The sequence below is a fragment of the Cryptomeria japonica genome, chromosome 10 (genome assembly GCF_030272615.1).
Source record: "Cryptomeria japonica chromosome 10, Sugi_1.0, whole genome shotgun sequence".
NCBI classification, from domain to species: domain Eukaryota; kingdom Viridiplantae; phylum Streptophyta; class Pinopsida; order Cupressales; family Cupressaceae; genus Cryptomeria; species Cryptomeria japonica.
Genome location: NC_081414.1, coordinates 896,553,225 through 896,565,597, shown reverse-complemented (window position 1 = coordinate 896,565,597; position 12,373 = coordinate 896,553,225). Strand labels below are relative to the sequence as shown.

Genomic DNA, 12,373 nt, shown 5'->3' with positions numbered 1-12,373 from the left:
TGCTCATGTGTGTTTACTATTGCTTTCCATTCTTTTAATGCAATAATTTGCTTTCTAGATTTAGTTTAACAACATAGAATTTTTGTGTATATCGTATTTCCTTCCATTCTCATATAATGATTATTAAGCATATTTCTTTCTTGCACCATTTTCTAAAAGGAAATATGCATAACTTCCTTTCTTATTTCCTTATGAGATTTGAAGATAGCTTCATACTCTATTATTAGATTGGAGATCTTATTCCTTTGATGATTCAATTTTGTGTTATGATATCAAAATTTAGCATTTAGATTTTCTCATTAAATTCATTTGATTCAAGGTCTCTATTTCTAAAGCATTTCTTCTTTTCTATAGATATGATTAAGTGAGTCTAATGCTTTATCTTTCTCAAGCAAAATTTTGTCAAATAGTCCCTCTTTTCTAATATCAACTTTACTCCAATGCTTCATCTTTCTCAGGCAAAATATTGTCAAAGAGTCCCTATTTTTCTAATATCTACTTTATGTTTGGAATCAAGTAGGTTTCTGAAGACCTATTTGGTCCATTTCTTTATCCTAAAGAAAACTTAACTTGCTCATGAGAATATTTCATTGTTCATATCTAGCCATCAATCAACCAATAAAAAATGAGATGATCAATCCCTAGATGTTCTATTCACATTTTTTCAAATCTAAAATAGTAGTTTGGTAGAACAACATTCTTGAAGATCTAAAGTTCAATCAATCCCAAGGATTGACCTAGAAGTGTATATTGTGTGATGTATTTATTCTTTGTTGTTGGCATGCATTGACTATAATTGGCTATGTTTTTTTTTGGATATCCATACATGATGTATGGAAATCCAATATACACTTAAGATTTAATGTATACATATAATCGCAACCATTTCATTTACCTAAAATATATCAAAAACAAAGAAAATATATATATTTCAAGTGTTATTTAAGTGAGATGTATTATTTATTAAAACATGTTCATAGTAGTTATTAACTATATGGACCATATATAATATAAATTGATATGGGAGGACTAGGAAAAGCTATAATGCTAGTGCACAACTTGAATGTGAAACCTTCTATTTGTAGATGTGATTAATAATACAATAAAATTTGATATACAATTTGTTAAAAAAATTGTATTGTGGTTTGAAGCCTTTATGTGACAATTTTTTATGCCTGATAAAAATTATCTTTTCCATATGGTGAATATCACCTTGGCAATGGTATCATGCTCAAGTTGTATATTGGCAAAGGTAATAGACATGGAATCATATATTAAACAACAATACTAATAGGCTTGATGACCCAATTGTGATTTTAGGATGTTCATATAGTTGCATATCCTTGTCACCATTGCATTACACAAGAATTATGTGATAAAAGGAACTAATGACTCTTCAACAAGAAGAGAATTTACTAAGCATAAAATTATTGACTTGCTAGCCCAAATAGGCCTTAATACAGTTTGAGATTCAAGTATTTTATGAGGAGGATCTACGCCATTAGAGACAACATGTCTAATTATTTGAATAGTTGTAAATCACACTTATATGAATCTTTCTCGTGGTTCACTAGTTTAAAAAAGAAAACAATACTCATTGTTAATATTGATGTAGTCGCAAGAATTATTTTTTAGATTAATAGGTGGGCCAATTGGAAATCATTCATAGTTAGGGGTCATGTCGATCTTATTACTTTGGTAAAATTGCAGGTGTTATGAATAATGCAATTGTTGTAGGAGCTATAATGTGCATAAAAGAGAAATTGACTTGGGTCATCTCATGAATTAGAATTTTTTCTTATTAGGACCACCTTCATTGAGAATTAGATGATATCCTAAGAATGACAAGGAATTCCTCCATGACTTTAGTCAATGTTTTAACACCCTATGAGTCATTCAGGTAACAACAATTTTTACCATCCAAAAGGTTATATGAAGATATTAAAACTATATGGGCAGAGCATTTTGTTACAACCATAGGAACTAATGTTAACAAGGAGTATATTGAATGGTGTTGGAAGAGACAAATATTTGGGACAGTATCATTCAAAATATTATGGAGAGAAGATAGCCTTTCCATTTAGTAATTATTGATTTTGATGATAAAACACATGAGGTAAACAAAAACATCAATCTCAAAATTCTTGTACACGGGTCTATGATGTAGGAGCTTCGAGATGCACAAGCAATCCTACATCACCCAAAAACATTTTCAAAATTTCTTCTTCTGGTTCATGTTCAAGTTTTGCTTCAATATGGTGTGTTTGTTAGTTTTCGCTTATAGAAGAATTTTTGTCCATGTTTGAAAGCTTCACTATCTAAAAGGGCTTAATGGGTATCTAGAGTTTCAATTTGGTGAAAGAAAGATAAAAATTGAGTGAGCTATGCCAAATTAGATGCTTGGCCCTACTTAGGAATAGAATTGGAGGTTATGGGGGTTCTTAGAACCCTTAGGACCCTTGACAAGTTCTTGTTCCTTATCAAAACCTCGACGTTGTTGTAGTTTGTAGTGAGGTAGTTATCATCGTCAAAGAGAAGATCAATGCCATATTTTGAAGCTTTCAAAGAATCCGAGAGGAAAAAGGAAGCCCAACAGGTTTTGGTACATTTGAAGGTTTCATAATGCATCAAAAGCCTTGACATACACTTGTCGAAGCTCGCATGGGGTGGGTTTTAAGAACCCCCAATGGATTATAGTTCACATTGTTACTTCCTACTCTAAGCATAAAACCAAGTTAAGGTTAAATTCTTTTAAAATGGTTTTGAAATTCATCAAAAGTTTGGATGTGTATTGGAGCTCAGGTGGGTTCTAGGATCCTTGAGAACCCTTGAGTTCCCTCTACTACCCCCGATCACAAGTTCAAGGCAAGGTAAAAGCTCCAACCACCAATAACAAGCACTAGAAAGCATTTTGGAGGATCATTTAGTGGCAAAATGGTTCAACTTCCTCCTATTGCATAGTTGAAGGACCCTCTACCCAATTTTACATCGCAAACTATTTAGTTCTAATAATTTTCTTGCCATTGATAAACATACAAGGTCAATAACACAATTGGTTAAAGAGTTGCCAAACACTGAAGAACTCGTATGGGAAATGGAAGAAGCCAAGATTTGGTGAGCCTGGGAGAGGAGATATAGTGAGAAATTGCAAAACTCTGAGATCTAATGTATATCAAGTTGAGAACATCAAAAGGGAAATTCTTTTGGAAGATTTAAAATTTCATGAAGGGATTGTTCTTTAAGTAGACTTCGTTATATTTCTGAAATTTTTTAATTCAAAGTAAATATATTTGTACTTTCAATGATTTGACTACTATATAAGATCAAAGGTTCAATTTTGTCATTCTATGTAATTATTTTTATTGTGGTTATATGGTGGAGTTGTTTAGCAAAACCCCTCTACCACAATTGCACAAGTCTTAGGTAAGACCATAATTGTTATCTAACCCATAAAGATGGATCTTGTTTTCATGCACAATGAGAACAATAGTAAGAATAGGAGTTCCTGTTAGTATCCTAGAAAGTTTTCAATTGAGTTTCAACATTTATAATCTACATTTTTTAATGTCAAGTAGGAAGTTTGCATCGCTAAGTTCATCCAACTTTGGTATGCACCATTCTAAAACATTGTATTCCTATTTTTCCTCTTAAAAAATATGTTTTGAATTGATACATATAAAAGACTTATGTTTCTTGCTCATAGAAATTGTCATCTCAATAACATCAATACATTATAAATATTCTTTATATTTTGCCTTTAACCTATTAAAACTCTTTCAAAGGATTATATCTTACAAATGCAAATGACTTTCTTTTTCCAATCTTACAACTTCATCTAATTCTTCAAGCTAAGAGTATCATCCTTGTCATTGATCTATCCACGACCTAAAGTACTAGATAATTTTCATTTCATTTGAGGTCTATAATAATTCAATTCCATTCAAATTTAAACTTAAGCATTCTTAATTATACCAAATAATAAAACATTTGTATAAAAATTAACCTTTTAAAGGGAAGTCAACAATGAGCTAGCTAACTAACTTGGGAAGAATGTAATATTTGATACAAATTTAACGATTAAACTTCAAAATTAAATTCTCAAAATTTCAACCCAAGACCAACTTCCTATTACTTATTTTCTTAACAACCATCACAAATAGAACATTAAATCCATTGTCTCCCTCAAAGGTAATGATATTGGCACCATATATAATGATTTTCCAAAGGAGTTATATTACCGATGCCAAAAGGTCTTCATATTATAGTAGCATCAAAGTATCTTTATTATGTTGAAAGCAATCAATTGTTATTTTTTTATTATGGTAATATGGAATTTTGAAAGGGCCTAGACACTTGTACAAGAGGGAAGATAAGAAAATGAATCTCAACAAGACAACAAAGGGCAACAATCCGACACTAGCAACAAAAGAAGCACACAACTTAAAACAACTAGCAAAGGGTAAAACAATGCTTGATAAGGAATAGCGAAAAATTCAAGGTGGTTTGAAGCCAAATTGTTCCAAAGATTTTTATTAACCACAACCATGTTTTCCTTAACATTAAGGTGAAGGAACACAAATAGACCACTGAGAGGGTGGGAGGGGGGGTGAATCAGTGGTATCTCAAAAACTTGAACTTTCTAAAAGATTAAAGATCTAAAACAATGATCAAGCAACTATGAGCAAGGATATCAAACTAAACTTCACACACACATAGAAAGCAAACCCATCATGGGAAAAAACTTGGTACGAATGTTGCTGGAGTCTATTGCTTCAATCCAGCCTCACAAGCAAATCTGATTACAATGTTTATGGGCACCAACCCCTGATCTGAGCACCCACTCAAATGATTACAAAAGATTTATAACTACTACATATTGAATACCTCGTTACAAATGATGTTTTGTAACACGTCGTGTTTTCCATTCCTGAAACTGAAACTGCTCTTTTCAGCTTACAGGCTTTGTCTTCTACTTTCTGATCTCTGCAATAGCTCTCTACACCCTATCTTGTCTTTTCACCAACTCTTTTGATCTCTGCAATAGTACTTTGCACTCTATCTTGTCTTTTCGCCAACTCTTCTTATCTATGTTCTGATCAAATATCTACTCTTTGCTTATCTCTTACTCTGCTTCGCACAGTGTGAAATACACATTGTATTTCATACACTCTGTTTTCTTACTTCAATTTCGTCTACAACAACGCATTCTGGTTTTCTTTCAACAACACACACACATTACTTTACAATTTCTTCAACTAAAAATCATTTTATCACAATACTTTTTACTCCTTAGAATTTTCCCTCCAAAGAAGAATTCGAAATATTCTTATCAAGATCTAGAGCTTAATCTGCCTTAATTTGTGCTTTCTGATTTTTTGCCTTTTGTATCACATTCTTTCTAAATTCAATCAGTTAACTCAACATTCTAGAGAGATCTTTGCATGCAACACTTATTCTCATAAATAAAACTCCTAGTTGTCATTTCCTTAGCAACCATATCTTGCTAGCGATCTTTGATTGGTCCTGTACATGCCACGTCCTCCATATTTCCTTTTAAATCGTCGTGTCAAACTTGGTCAAACGCTGAGTACACCGCTTCTGTGTCAGCAATTTGTAGAAAACACATCGTGTTCTCAACCGTTCAAACAACACCTACAGGATGGCGGGACTGCACACTTTTTTACACTTAACTTGTCTCATGAGAGATTTTTTCATTCGACTTCTTGGCTATGAGTTGGCAAGACATGGTGCAAAAAACGTTGTTCGATCTTATGTGGCAAATATTCCTTCCTTCTTCTCGCAGATACATAGATGACTCTGAAGTCAAGGCGAGTTAACGTGCGGGGTTGCAGAGACACTTACCTTTCTTCCCGGAGTTCTGCAGATGGCTTTTTAGCGGTGGACTTGGAGCTTGCAGAGACCATAGTAATAAACACGATGTGATATCTACTCTTCTTTTCACCATCTATCTTTGATCAACACAAACAGGTTGATCTACGAAACAACCACCACCCCCTATTCTCTGTGTGCGAGTGTAAGTGATAAACACATTGGGTTTGCCACAACCTATTTATAGAAACTTTATCAACAAAACTCAATTGATCTTCTAGGCAATCAAGGTATCTTGCAAAATAAAGATCTCTCATCAATAAACTCAAGTGCCCTGTTGCATATCAATAACATGGTGGGATTTCTATACTGCAAAAATACATTTTCTGAGCCATTCCAATTTGCCCAGTGCCTTCACAATTCTATTGCCTTTGTCCCTTTATCCAATTACAGTTCCAAATAGCTGACCTCATTTTCTTCTTTATTTTTAGTGGCTTGCACATTCCATACTTATTCAACTTGCTTGTATACAATAAGTTCTGCTCAAACCTGACAACATGAATTAATCTGCACTTCATCAACACACAACAACACACCTTCAACCAATTTGATCTTCCTTTGGGATATGCATCATCCAACGTGTCTATCCAATCTTATCTCCACACTTTAGCACTTATAAGTTCTCAACTTTGCTAATCTGAGACCATGCTATCTCAACCAAACCTAATTTTCATCTGGGGTATTCATCGTGTTGCATGACCACACCATCTCAACCAAACCTGCTCTTCATCTCAGGCATTCATCATGTTGCAACATACCTTTAGCCAATCTTATCTTCCTTTGGGATATGCATCATCCAACATCTCTGTCCAATCTTTTCTCCACACTTGAGCACTTAAAAATTGCTCGACTCTGCCAATTTGAGACCACGCCATCTCAACCAAACCTGATCTTCATCTGAGGTATTCATCATGTTGCATAACCACACCATCTCAACCAAACCTACTCTTCATCTCAAGCATTCATCATGTTGCATCTCTGTCTAATGCATTGCTTCAATTGTTAAAATCAATGACATTCTAATGCCAACATAAGGTCCTTTCACAAAAGTCCCCTTTTCTTGAAAGAATTAGAAGATATAGAGGACTACATGTCAACCTACTTCCATCTGTGAAGCCCCACCAAGAACCTCCATTAAAGGGATCTCCATCCTAGCACTATAAACTTTAAGAGCACACTCCTTACATCTCATTTGCACAACCTCAGTGGTGGTGTTACAATCCTAATCAAAAAATTGTGCTTAAACCTTTTTTCACCAATCAAGATAGTATTTCTTATTGCTTGGGCAATCAACATCAACATGGCCCACTTTTGAGAAATAATGGCAAAATACTGGAGAGGTTTTATATTAGGCATATCTCTCCATGTTGCATATACATTGATATTGTATGTACATCACAAAATCTCTCATTATTTTGTTTCTCTAGAATTGTTTATATTGATTCAATATACCTAACTAATCCATGCCTAAACTTTTCTCACTCAACAACCATCTTTTACTTAGTACCAATACATATTGCATTGCTCGAAAGAGTAGCCTTCTAGGCAATATGTTTAATACCTTACAACATCCTCAATACTCTTTTTGGTGTCTCCCTATGAAACATTGTATCTTTGTTCAATCTTTCTTATAGTAAAGCATAATGGAACAGATCAAAATTATACTAATTTAAACTTGGGACTATAGCATACATTCATTCAAATTTGAGGTATGGTAATAAAATTAGGAGATGTAAAAGAACATGAATACATGCCTATACAAAACTTCCCACAATAATATGCATGTCATTAATCTAGTTTCAAATAGTGAAATGTTGAAATACTTGGAGCCCTGAGGATGAACCTTAGATTTCAAGTGTGCAATTTTACCTCCATACTTCCATTCAATTTAATCTTCTTTTTTTTTCAAATTTAAAAAGCATAAAGTTTATGCATTTCTTTTATCCCTTCTCAATTTTGCTTCTAATATATAGAAGATTGAATACATTCTCAAAATCATAGAATATTATATTTGAGCTCTCAATAGCATATATGTTGGTTGATTACTTAAACCACTTTTCGAGAATGGTAATATTTCCTATGTTGAACTAAACTAAATTCTTTTGAAGAATTTATGTGACTCTATTACATGAAATAATCTTTAAGATTTTATTTTTTAAATATAATGTTTTCGATGGTGTATATAACAAGCTACTAATATTTTGTCAATTAGTAGTATTTGTGAAAACCCTATTGAAAAGATGAAAAGAGTGCACCAATATTAATATGATTCGACTGGTTGTAATCTCTCACATGTTGGAGTTTTTCTTAAAAATTCTTAACAAGGACAAAAATATGTCTTTAATATTACTAAGTGTATTGTGATATCAAAGTCCCACCACTACTATAACATTTACTAAAAAACAATAAGTAAATAGCTTGGATATTGTTTCCTTACTTTGACCTGAAGGTTGTGGAGTTCGTTGTCCCTGAGTTGAACTTTTGAGGCAATCAAGAAAGGCTAAAGGCACCTACAAATCCAAGGTAGAAGATAAGCTCCCTTGCCCTAAATATTCATTTTATAAAAGTTATCCAATATGAAAGAAAAGGAGAAACTCCCATTTATATATGAAAAAAAAGAATGGGACTACTCTAACATTGAGGTAATTATTATTAACACATTTATATATAAGGTCCTTTAAAATTAAATATGTAATATGATATAACCCATATATAAAACATAAAGTTAACTTAAGAACTATGAACTTATCTAAATGCTTAATGACAAATTATGTGAACATGTCTTGATTCTCCATCTTTTCTTTCTTGAGTTATGTCTGTCTTTTACTATTGTGTATTATATCATTAAATTAATGTGATTTTAACCAACTATAATTCTTTCACACAATACACTTAACTTTAATACAATCATCAATATGATAATTGCTCCAACATTAAGGACCAACTCTTGTATCAAAAAAGTAAGCCGGGTCGTCATCATATGAATTGGCCTTATCTCAATTAGTTACATTAATCTACTTCAAAAAATAATTTACTCAATAATTTATTCCACTTTAAATGTGAGCTTTTAAAACTTTTATTTAATTATAGTTATATTATTTTATAAATTCATGTGATTTCAAGTACATTTCTTTATACACTTGTGTTTAATATTTTCATGAATATGATAATTGCTACAATATTAAGAACCAAATAGTATATCAAACATATATGTGTTGGGATAAATCAATTATGACAATCTAGATCATAAAGTCCTTTATTCCACTTTAAACTTAAAAAATGTTATATATATTCTTTAGTTTCACCTTGAAGTTCTAAACATGTACTTTTGCTAAACCATTTTCATAATTCTCCCACAATCAAATTTTACATCTTATAATGCCCTTTAAAGAGTTCTTTAGACAATAAAAGAAGAAATATTAGTTTCTCTGTTAAAAGAAGATTAACCAAGTTCACCTTGGAGTTCTATTTGTGTGTTGCTTACTAAACTATCTATATACTTGTCATAAATGCCAAATATTTGTGTATAGTCTTTGAAATGAATATTTAGCCAAGAAAATAAGTAAAGATATTAGAATTTCTCTCAAATGCATGGCAACTTCTAAAAATCGAACAATGATTTTTTAAATTTCATTGAAATCCGAATGATTTAATAACTCTTCAAAGTTAGATTGAAGCCACCCACAACTTTGATTACTTCTCCCAACTTTCAAATACGAATACCTATTTCTAGAAATTCTCTCTTCAAATAAACCAAGTTCTAAATTAGACTTGTGCTTAAGAGACACGTTCATATATTTTTGCTTTCACATAATAAATCTAAGTGGCTAAGGCAAATTTGAAGCTCTAGCATTTTATCTAATGATCATTAAAACTTAAACTCAACAAAAATGTGCAAAATTGTCAACTCCCAAATGGTATTAACTAAGCAAACTAGGAAGATAAAAATTTGACATGAATTTCAAAAGTCATATTTAGGCAACTACTTTTCCTATCATAAGGCAATCTCCCTTCTTCAATGTTAGGAAATTCTAGGGGTAAGAAATCTAACAAAGATTAGATATGATATGTTTCATCATTTACCCATCATTGTTTCTTCTCCAATCATTCTCGTTTGTCTAATTTAATCACGGAAGACCACTATTAATTACAAGGAAGTGTTTTTATTCATGGAATTATTTTCACTCATGATCTAAGTTTTTAATAACAATCAAGCTCTTTTTATTTGACAGTCTCCTTGGATTAGCTTTGTTATTTATTAGTATAGCAACATTAACTAGGGCGCTGACCCTTTAACATAGTCAAAAACTATGAACATACAACAAGCAACATCAAGAGAGATGATGTTGGCAAAAAGAACAGCCACCCAAAAGCAGTTACAAACAAACACAGTCAGACAGACAAGGAATCCTATCCAACTGGAGAACAAAAAAGGCCCCATTCAAGGGGTTTGGGGGGGGGGGGGGCGCGCGGGAAGCCACCCAAACCCCAACGAGGGGGGGTTTGGGGTCCGCTTGTGAGCAACCACAGTCCAGGCGATGTTGTCATTAGGTCCATCAAAAGAGAGATCAATCGAAAGGCACTCCACAGGGTTACAAACAGTGGTGTCAACAGAGTGCTGCAACAAAACAACAACAGGGTACTGTAGAGCAACAACGAGTTGTGATGAAACAACAACAGCAGAAGTAGATCCACCAACAAAGGATCGTGGTTGTAGAACAGAAGAAGCAGAAGAGGGGACTTCAGGAAATGACGCCACAAAAGGAGCAACAAGAGCATCAGTAGCTGTGAAGGGCACAACATCAACATCATCCTCATGAGAGGAGCCAACAAACACAGAGTTAAGAGAATTGACTGTTAAGTGATCCGCAGTAACATTCTTCCACCAGGTAGAAACACCTTTGTGGCATGAAATAGAGTAGTTTGAAGCAAGATGACCCATAGAGAAGCATCTCTTGCAGGGGAAGGGGAGGCCCTCAAAATCCAACAGTTGTGACCAAGGCCTATACCCCACCATAAGAACCACATCTCCCGAGAGATGATAGGAGATGTCAATGTCCACAATAATGCAGACAAAGGTAGTGTGGTCCATTGAGGACGTAGCTTCATCGACCTTCAGGAAACGACCAATAGAGTTACCAATAGCCTCATACCTTGGATTAGCCAATGAGGCAAGTAGGTGATTATAAAACATGTCTTCCAACTTTTTAACTGTAGTCTATAACTTGGTCTACCACCATAACTACCATCCATATACATTGTATGAGATCTCAAAATTATTTGTTTCAACTTTAGTTTTGTAATGATACTGTTTTATTTTCAATCATTGTACTCCCTATTTCTTAATAATTAAATAAATTAGCTTTGAGTCCCCTTCTACCTAAAGTTGCTACATTTCTTACACTTTAGCCAATATTATTCTTTATGAGAAAGCCATTACTTTTGTCACATCATACGGATCAACTTCAATTGACATTAGTATGAAGTGGAGCTTCCCAATGATATTGATAACACAAAAGATGAAGAGCAATCCTTACCAAATGAAAAAAAAAAGCCACCGGAGATTAAAAAGATGCAACTTGCCAGCATAAGACACATTCAGGCATATCAGTAGAACCTACAAGTTTGGAAGATACTCCCCAATCCATTCATGCAGCATGGAACAAAGAAATGCATTCAGGATATGATTTGTTAAAGAAACAGAAAAAGCAAACCTAGAAATTACTTATTCACCCCCAGGAAGGAAAGCTACTGACAGTTAATGGAAGGTGTCAACTATTTTGACACATTCTTTCCAGTAGCAAAAATGCCTTCTGTAAGGATTACTGGGCATTACTGCAAGACTCAATTCAGAAATTCATAACTAAATGTTAAAACTTGAATTTCCAAATGGTGATGTGGATCAAAATTCTTACATAAAGAAACCGGATGAGTTCATTGCTGTTGGAAATGATAATGTCTGCCACCTCAAAAATATCTACAAGTTTCAAGGAAATCTCTAGAGGCCTGATATAAGCGAAAGAATAATTACTTGTCAATGTCAGCTTCAAAAAAGTAATTGTCAGTAAAAATATCTACATAAAATGAGAAATAGGATGATTGTCTTTTCTGTAGGTGATACAATTTTAACAACTGATAATTTGCAGCTCCTGAAGCACATTAAAGCTCATTTATTTGCTGAGTTTGAAATGGCAGATTACCAGGAAACTCATTATTATCTTGGCATCACAATCATTTGTAACAGGAAAGAAATGAGCCTACGTATAGGTCAGTGGCAGTATTTAGTGTTAGTTTTAAATGTTCTTTCTGGATAACTGTAATGCAGTAGCCACATCTAAGGAAATAGTCTTAAATTATTTCTGAATTCTGTCCTATTGATGATCACCAAAAACAGGAGATGCAATTTGTTCCTTATTAAAATACCATTCAAAGTCTGATGCACAGAATGATATGCACATGACTTGATCTAGCTTATGCTGTGAGT

The 12,373-nt window shown here is 33.3% G+C and overlaps 1 protein-coding gene across 2 annotated transcripts in view; it reads right to left on the bottom strand.

Annotated features, from left to right (window-relative positions):
• Positions 1–11,897, bottom strand: part of LOC131046378 (serine/arginine-rich SC35-like splicing factor SCL28) — an 81,858-nt gene extending 69,961 nt beyond the window's left edge. Inside the window, exons 1-2 of one of the 2 annotated variants that reach the window (XR_009105989.1) lie at positions 11,805–11,897; positions 8,327–8,399 (exon numbers count right to left, since the gene is read on the bottom strand). The gene's annotated coding sequence lies outside the window, so the exon portion shown is untranslated. The remainder of the gene's footprint in view (positions 1–8,326; positions 8,400–11,804) is intronic. The other variant, XR_009105991.1, reaches the window with a different exon arrangement.
• Between the last annotated feature and the right edge of the window lie 476 nt (positions 11,898–12,373).